This window comes from Cibotium barometz, chromosome 48 (assembly GCF_041138505.1).
Source record: "Cibotium barometz isolate CiBa-2024 chromosome 48, ASM4113850v1, whole genome shotgun sequence".
Classification (NCBI taxonomy): Eukaryota; Viridiplantae; Streptophyta; class Polypodiopsida; order Cyatheales; family Cibotiaceae; genus Cibotium; species Cibotium barometz.
In genome coordinates this window covers 21,974,664-21,983,188 of record NC_141093.1, presented here as the reverse complement: position 1 = coordinate 21,983,188, position 8,525 = coordinate 21,974,664, and positions in this window count along the sequence as shown.

Here is an 8,525-nt window from a genome sequence, read left to right as displayed (position 1 = left end):
AGGGGCTTTATTTATCAAATTTAGTTGATTTATAAACATGCATATTTAATTTTACAGTTAGGTGGACTGTACCAAGAGTGTCTTTTCCTAGGTAAATGAAGTTTTTTATTGTCAACGAGACCCTTTTTGCACTTCTTGAAGAAATAATTTAAAATTCACAAATTACTTCAAAATTGATACAAAGACTTGAATTGAAACTAAATAACATAACCATTAGGAAGTGAATGGGGTCTTCTTGGCCCTTTAATTTGCCCAAGCCTAATCAAGGTGATTAAGGAATAGCCAAATGGGGGGTTGCTATGTGGACTGAAATGTTGGGTTTGTAAGAGAGGTGTAAGAGTGGTCAAAGGGTGCACTTTTCACCCCAAAAAGGGGGGAGGCAATTTTACAATTTTCGGACCTCCATAACTTCTACATACAAGCTCCGATTTGAGCGGAGATTATAGATCCATGATCTACGCATCAAGAGCTTTCCATAGATATGTTACATGATATGGTTTTGTCCGCTAGATTTTAAATTCTATTTTCTCCCCAAAATTCAAATTCGAATAAAGTAGCCGTTTTGAAGCTTCTAATTAGAAAACATTTCTTCTTAAGAGAAAAGGTTTGACTCCTTAAACTGCCAAATAAAAGGGCCCAAGAAGCCTTCCATTGAGGTCCTAATGACAAGGCAATAGAAATAGAACAACATCACCACCATCAAGATTAAAAGAGTAAAAGATAGAGAGTACCACACACAAGACCAGATTGGGTGCAATCTCCCCCCTCAATTGTGTAGCTCTCTTCCACAACTTGAGTATTTAGAGAATTTTATTCATAAAAATAGCCCAAGGAGCTAATAATAGATGTGCGTACAAATTGGGCTTGCTTTTCTCACTTTTGGGTATTGATTTACATATTATTAACCATATGAAGTCTCCTAAGGTTTGCACATAAAAACCTTTGCCCAAATATAATTGCTAATGGGTCTTGTTACATAAAATAACTTTGTGCATATGTGCACATATAATAATCTTGTGCACATTCACACATTCCATTAAGCTGAATCCTGCACAAATTAAATTAAGCATATTTTTTTACGATTATTAATTCATTAAAAATGATAAAATGTATACCTGTAATTAAAAACAGTTCCGGAGATTGAGGAAGCAACTATCCTTAGTTGTGTAAGAAAAATGTTGAGAGAACAAGATTATGCTTGTAGGTATTGATGCCATAATTTGCAAGGTAAACTCAGAGGTCCGAACATTGCTCAGAGCTACAACGGCATGGCTCAGAGGTTCTTATGGACATGGAATACCAACAAGAAAAAGTTGTGTGACACCTAAATTGGTGATCATCACAATGATTATCAATTCAATAATAATATGCACCAAAAGTCTAATACATGATTCATAAAAGAAAAATTATCATCATCTTCACACCACCCTCGTTTCAATCTCGTTTGATGCCTTAGATTAGAGAAACATTAAGAAAATGCCTGTTTTTCATTCTCTCTCTAGAAAATTCAATATTAAAGTCTGTTTTTTGAGAATTCGGAGGCAAGTCTGGAGAGAGTGTCTCACAGCGCTTGTAGAGCTCGTCGAGGAGAATAAAACACTATCTCACGAGCGCAGGTAAATTCTCATCAGTTTTGGAGATACGAAAGCTTGAAGAAGGGTCGATTTTTCCAGTGTTTAAAAAAAACACAACTTTGCTAATCTTTTCGAAAAGTTTTCTTTTGTTTTTTACCACGTTTTGCAGCATCGACCACGCGCCAAAATTTACAAGAAAGGGCAGTGCACTTTTGGAGCACTGTCTCGCTTTTGGCTATTTTTGGAGAACACATCTCTCTATATTCGGCATACTGCGAGTGTGTGTGTGACACATATATCGCGAGACCTCTTGTGATTGCGATTGCGAGTGTGATTGAGAGCGTGATTGCGATTGAGAGTGTGATTGCGAGTGTGAGTGTGATCAAGGCAGCCTATGCATACAAACGCTCGGGGGTGGTCGGGTGGTCGAGCTTCTATATAGAAGTACTTTTTCCATTGTAACCTCTCTTGCAATATAATAAAATCTCTCTCTCTCTCTCTCCATCTATTTGATCTTGTCTTGTTGTCTACCAATATTGTGTATTGTGTTTGAAGCGGTCTTGTTATAACAAGTAATCTAGCAAAGCCTACACCAAACTTTTAAATTATCTAGCTTATCACTCTCGCAAAGAAAACATTTATAAAATTTACCTCAAGATCCCTCAACTCACCTCATCCCTAATTTAATTATACTGACCACCTATACGTTTTGTTCTTTCTTCATCTTATCAATTTTTTCAGTGCCTTCTCACTATGTTTAATAGTAAATCATAGCATATAAATAGGGGTAGTTTAAAATTATGCTTCTTGTTCAATTGTTTAATTTTCTCTTCTTGATTGAATGTTATGAACGTATTTAAGAGACCCTTACCTACAATTTTAGACAAAATACGTTTTCTCACAAGCTTCTTTGTCTTGTAAAGTTCGACTACTTTGGCTTTGAAGTCAACATCAATAAATGGTTGGATAACCCTCGATATATACGACCACTCTTATTGGCCCTTACACAGACACTTCGGGACCACATATCTATCTTTTAGTCAAGAAACGCATACACTATGAGCCTCCCCCATGGCCTTCTTTGACGGATGGACTTCTATCACCCTATGGGCGTCAGTAATAAGTTTGGGACTCAACAACAAAAGTCATGGATTTTGACATCACGGCAGTTACCCATAATACCTTTCCTGACACCTTACCTAAACTTTACATTCTATACTTTTTTGACATGGTTTTTGAAATTCGTATCCGCGTACCCAACTTTTTGGCAACATTCCCCATTATAACTATCTCACAAAACCTTATGAATACTTTTCCCCAACATCTTTTTAGATTGTTTGGGCAGGGCTTCTGGCATCCTTGGTCCTAGACAAAATATGCATTTAAATTTATTTTGTCTTCAATTATAGACGTTAGCAAATGTGTTTCTTCCTTTCATTTATTTTACAATCTAGATTATTAAAATTGTTATTATTTTACCATTGTATTTAAATTTTAATAGTACATAACCTCAAGACTCTCACTAAAACCAAAATTAATTATACAACATCACACCCACTACACTCAACAAGTCCTCATGTCAAAAAATTCTTTTATGATGATTATAGCATTATGACTCGATCATCACCTCATGATCTTCATCAACCTTTGGAGCTCACAACTCATTACAGATGCACCCACTTAGCATATTTATCTAAATGAAATCATGCTATTTTTCAACAATTGCTACCACGAATATTCAACAACAACGGGCAACAAGATGAATGATCAAAGATCTGGATGTATGATCACAAAGAATGTTTTGTTTTCATACCGATTGGAAATAGCATAGTTTTTACTCCAAACATAGGCTTTTGTCACCTCCTAGAGTAGATCGACAACATGCATATACTATAGAAGATGATTCGTTGTTGATTAATAGATGAAGAGTTTATGAATCGACTCTGTTACCTTAGAACCAGATTACCCCCTAAGAAAATGATAGTACTAGACCATACTCCCACCATTAGAAGAACGTAAATATTGTCCGCCGACTTCTTGTATTCATTTCTCTTATTATTTTATTTTTGTTATCAAATAACTTTTTGTCTCGCGTTGGTATCTCTTTATCTTTATGCCCATATTCAATTGTTTCTCTATAACTTAGTAAATAATTCTTCCAATATCTTTATGAAATTTTTATCTTTTAAACAGTGATTCAAATACCGTCCAAGTAAGTTTCTCATTTCTATCTTTACAATAATAATCATGCTTAAATAATTATGAGTAGAATTTCAAATCATACTACTATAAGTTCTATTTCTTATCAAATCATAATTTAATATAACCCTAGTTATGTTTGGAAGAATAATTATATTTCAATTCATTCGCATTGCTTCTCATCTTTCTCAATGTAAATCATTATTGCAATAGAATATATAAAAGGTACCACTCTCTTACGCTTAACTCAGCCTTATGATTGCTAAGTTTCATATTTATTACTCAAGTTTATTTTAACTTCAAATGCAAATTAATCTTTTCATCATCTAGACTTGTTTACTTAATCAAGATTGTTAGAATTGCTACTAGTCATTCATATTTATATTTATCTTTAAACTTTTAATGTATTGAAAAAATAATTTTATCTATTCTTCTTTTAGAATCTCACACCCTCTCTAGCAGCTTTTCAAATTCAAGCTTAGAATTTCCTATCCGTAATCAATTTTATATATGTTATAATGTTAAGCTTCTCATGAATTATGTTTAACAACTCACATCTCTTCGAAGTGTCAAATTTCTTTTTGACTTATAATTTCAATAACATCACAACAACAAGGGTATGAATATGTACATACTCACATCCGTTTATAAAACTTTTTTACAATTATTTCTATAATATTTTTACAACCTAAAAACCTAATTAATAAACCATAGATTCAGCATTAAGATAGTTGAAATTCAAAAACTTAAATAAGCTTTCAAGATAAAGAAAAATTGTGTTGGAATTTTAGTTTCAAAGGGAACTGGCCACATTACCTCAAACCTTTATTCTAAGGAAGTAATGTATGAATTAATATGGTGGTATGGGACATCAGATTGGTCTCATATACTTACTCCATACACATTTATGTCTTCTATCTTTTACCATCCTATGTGTTGTGCAACGTGCCTATGTGGTATGGGACACTTAGACTTGTTTTACATACGTTCATTTGATTGGTTCATTCCATATGCATTATATATAGATCTAGTCTTTCACACCATCATGAAGCCATCCTCTCATGTATTTATGCAACTGTATATTGGGGACGCCCGTGTTGAGATATCGAGCTCGTCTAGTGAGGCGGTGGCCACTGATGACCCGTCTGGGGGATAGGTCCCACATTTACACCACTGGCATGGTTGGTGAGATCTTGGGTGATATGCGGCCAGTGGGATGACAGGCTGTGTGACAGCCATTCTAGAGACTGGCATAGTTATAGCGCCAGCTCATTTAGTCAGGTTCACACTATAGAGAACCCGTGTATGTATTGGTTGAGTACCTTTCATATTATGTGTACTCTTATTCTTGTATATGGAGTGTTGAGTGTTGAGTAGAGAAGAAGATTTCAGCCTCTCACCTTGTGTGTTCTCTATTAGGGTTTTGTGAGTGTGTGTGTGTGCTTGCAAGAGCTCAAGCTCTCTTCCCCCCTGCATCTTTTCATGGTATCAAAGCCTGGTTCATGCTAAGGGCTGAGCTGCAAGCAAGAGAACCACAGGAAGCGGTACGAGGGTAAGAGCTTCAACTACTCTTCCCTATTGTGTTGGTGACTACACCCTTGTCGGGAGCTCTACGGGAGGCACCGGCAAACGGTCTCTGATTGAGGAGCTTTCTTCGCGGGAGTAAAGCTATAGGGCAACTATACAGTCCTTTGGACAGTCCTTTGGACTGTCCTTCGGACTGAAATTTCCGGGCCGAAAACGCGTTTCGGGCGCGTCTGGACCTCCATTTTTCAGAAAGCAGGCGATTTCGAGCACTGCGGGTAAGTCATCGATTCTCTACATAACTCTGTTTTAAGAACTGCAGGAAGACAGATTGACTGTGCAGACACTGTGGGTGCTGCAAAGAGGTCTACAGTTGCCATTGGGTGTATGTATGCACATTGAAGTCAATGGTTGTGACATTTGAGAGTACAACAGTACCGCTGTGCAGAAAATATAGTTTGTGCAGGAAAAACCAGAGTGCAATTTCTGGTAAAATTGTGTGTTTGGCAAGATGTCTAATGATGGCATAACACAGATTGTGGCTGAGAAGCTGGATAAGAATAACTTCCATGCTTGGAGGTTCAGGTTAACGAATTTCCTGATGGGAAAAGGCTATTGGGACTACATAGAAGGTGAGCATGAAGAGGCACCAGAGATACCGGATATAAATCCGACTGCTGCAGATGTGAAAGAGTTTAAAGACTGGAACCAAGGAGCCAGGAAGGTTATGTATTGGATTTCCATTAGTATACAGGACACCATGATTGGGCACATTCAGGATGCCAAGTCCCCCAAGGAGGCGTGGGACACCTTGGTAAAGCTCTATGAAACAAATACCAAGGCACGTAAGATACAGTTGAAGAATGAACTTCATACTGTGGAGAAAAAGAGCATGTCTGCGAATGACTATGCGTTGAGGATAAAGGGTATTGTGGAATCCCTTGCATCTATTGGTGTGTCAGTAGATGATGATGACAAGGTGGAAGTCTGTTTACGTGGTCTCGGGCCACAATACAAGGCGTTTAAGACGTCTATTCAGACTCGGGAAAACATTCCCAACTTTACAGATTTGGTGTCTATGCTGATTATCGAAGAGAAGAACTTGGGTGAAGACCAACAGTCTTCACAAAGCAAAAACAGTTCAGAGCAACAGGCCTTCTACACGAGTTCAGGAAGAGGACGAGGTAGAGGAGGCCGTGGACGCGGTCAAGGAGGTGGCCGAACAGGTAATCAGAATTATGGTCAGCAGCAGCAGCAGCAACAACAACAGTCCCAGAATCAACAACAACAACAACACGCAGGTGGAAGAGGCAAATTCAGAAGGCAGGGGGAGTCAAAGAGGCCGTGGAAATTGGCAAAGGCAGTATAATGATGCACATGAATGTTATTATTGTGGTAAGCCTGGACATGTGCAGGCAGAATGTTATAAGAAGCAGGCTGACATGCAAAATGGGAAAGTGCAGCAAAACAACTATGCATCCTCAAGCAGAAATAATGAGGATAATGAAAGGTTGTTTGTTATGCAGCATGTTGTGAATGCCATGTCTGAAAATGTTGATGCAGCACAAAAAGATAATGTATGGTATGTGGATTCAAGCGCTTCGAACCACATGACGAGTCATGGGGAGTGGTTCAAGGAGATGAAAAACCCGGAAAGACCAGGTTTTGTGGAAACAGGGGATGACACTGCTCATCCAATTGCCCACATTGGAGATGTGCCATTGTCTATGCAGGATGGCAAAGTGAAGTACCTTGCAGATGTACTTCATGTACCGAACATAACAAAGAATCTGGTTTCAGTTGGCCAGATGATTGAGCAGGGTTTGCAGGTTCGGTTTAACCCTGATGGGTGTTAAAGTGCAGGTTGGTTGCAAAAGGCAACAGAGTGGGCAGAATGTTTACGTTGAATGTAGACATGCCTGAAATGAGTGCTGCGATGTTTGCAAATGGTTCAGGAGTTGTTGCAGACACAGACATATGGCATAAAAGAACTGGACATGTAAATGTGCAGAGATTGAAGTCTATGCAGACAAAAGGAATTGTGACAGGGCTGCCAAAAGCATGTGTTTCCACGTAACAGATATGTGAGCAGAAATGCACTAGATGTTGTGCATTCAGATGTATGGGGTCCTACGAAGACCATATCTATGGGGAGGCTGCAGGTACTATGTGACTTTCATCGATGACCACACAAGGAAAGTGTGGGTATATTTCATGAAAGAGAAGAGTGAGGTGTTCACTCACTTTCAGAATTTCAGAGTTTTGGTTGAAAAGCAAACAGGGAAATATGTCAAGTGCCTAAGGTCAGATGGAGGGGGAGAGTACTTCTCCAATGAGTTCTCTGAATATTTGAAGAAGAATGGTATTCAGAGACAGTATACATGCAGATACACTCCGCAGCAAAATGGAGTTGCTGAGCGGAAAAACAGGCACATTGCTGAGATTGCGCGAGCATTGATGGAAGAGAAGAATATGCCGCATTGCTATTGGGCTGAGGCTGTTTCTACAGCAGTATACATCATGAACAGGACTCCAACTGCAGCCATACATGATGTAACTCCAGAGGAGAGGTTTACTGGCAGAAAACCAGATTTGTCTCATCTGAAAGTCTTTGGATGCATTGCATATGTGCATGTGCCAGATGAGCTGAGAACTAAGCTGGATCCAAAAGCTGAAAAATGTGTGTTTATTGGATACTCCCTTGAGCAAAAGGGATACAGGTGTTATAACCCTACTACACGTGAGTTGAGGGTAAGCAGGGATGTTGTTTTTTATGAGATGAGCAGCTGGTATGCTGCTAAAAAAGAAGCTGTTGGGGCTGATGTGAGTGGAAGTGTGGTTGCACAGAATGCAGGTCAGCAATCACAGTCTTTGAGTGGACCAGGAGAGTCCTCATCTAGTGGGTCTATTGATAGACCATGGAGTGGCAGGCTGCGTCATAATACCAGCCCTGTAAATGTGATTAGTACATCACGTAAAGGGAAAGAGAAAGTGGTTGAGCCCCTTGGTATGCCTGACATTTCTGCAGGGCATTCTCATGTTGATGGAGAGTCTAGTGGCTCAGATATGAGCCTTGATGAGGAGCTTGGGATCCCAGCTATGAGAACACCTGGTGTAAAGAAGGCTATGGAAGCCATGAATGAAAAGCTACGAAGATCAAGGAGAGTGAAGAACCCTGTGCAGAGATTTACATATGATGGTTATGTGGCACATCACTATGCATATATG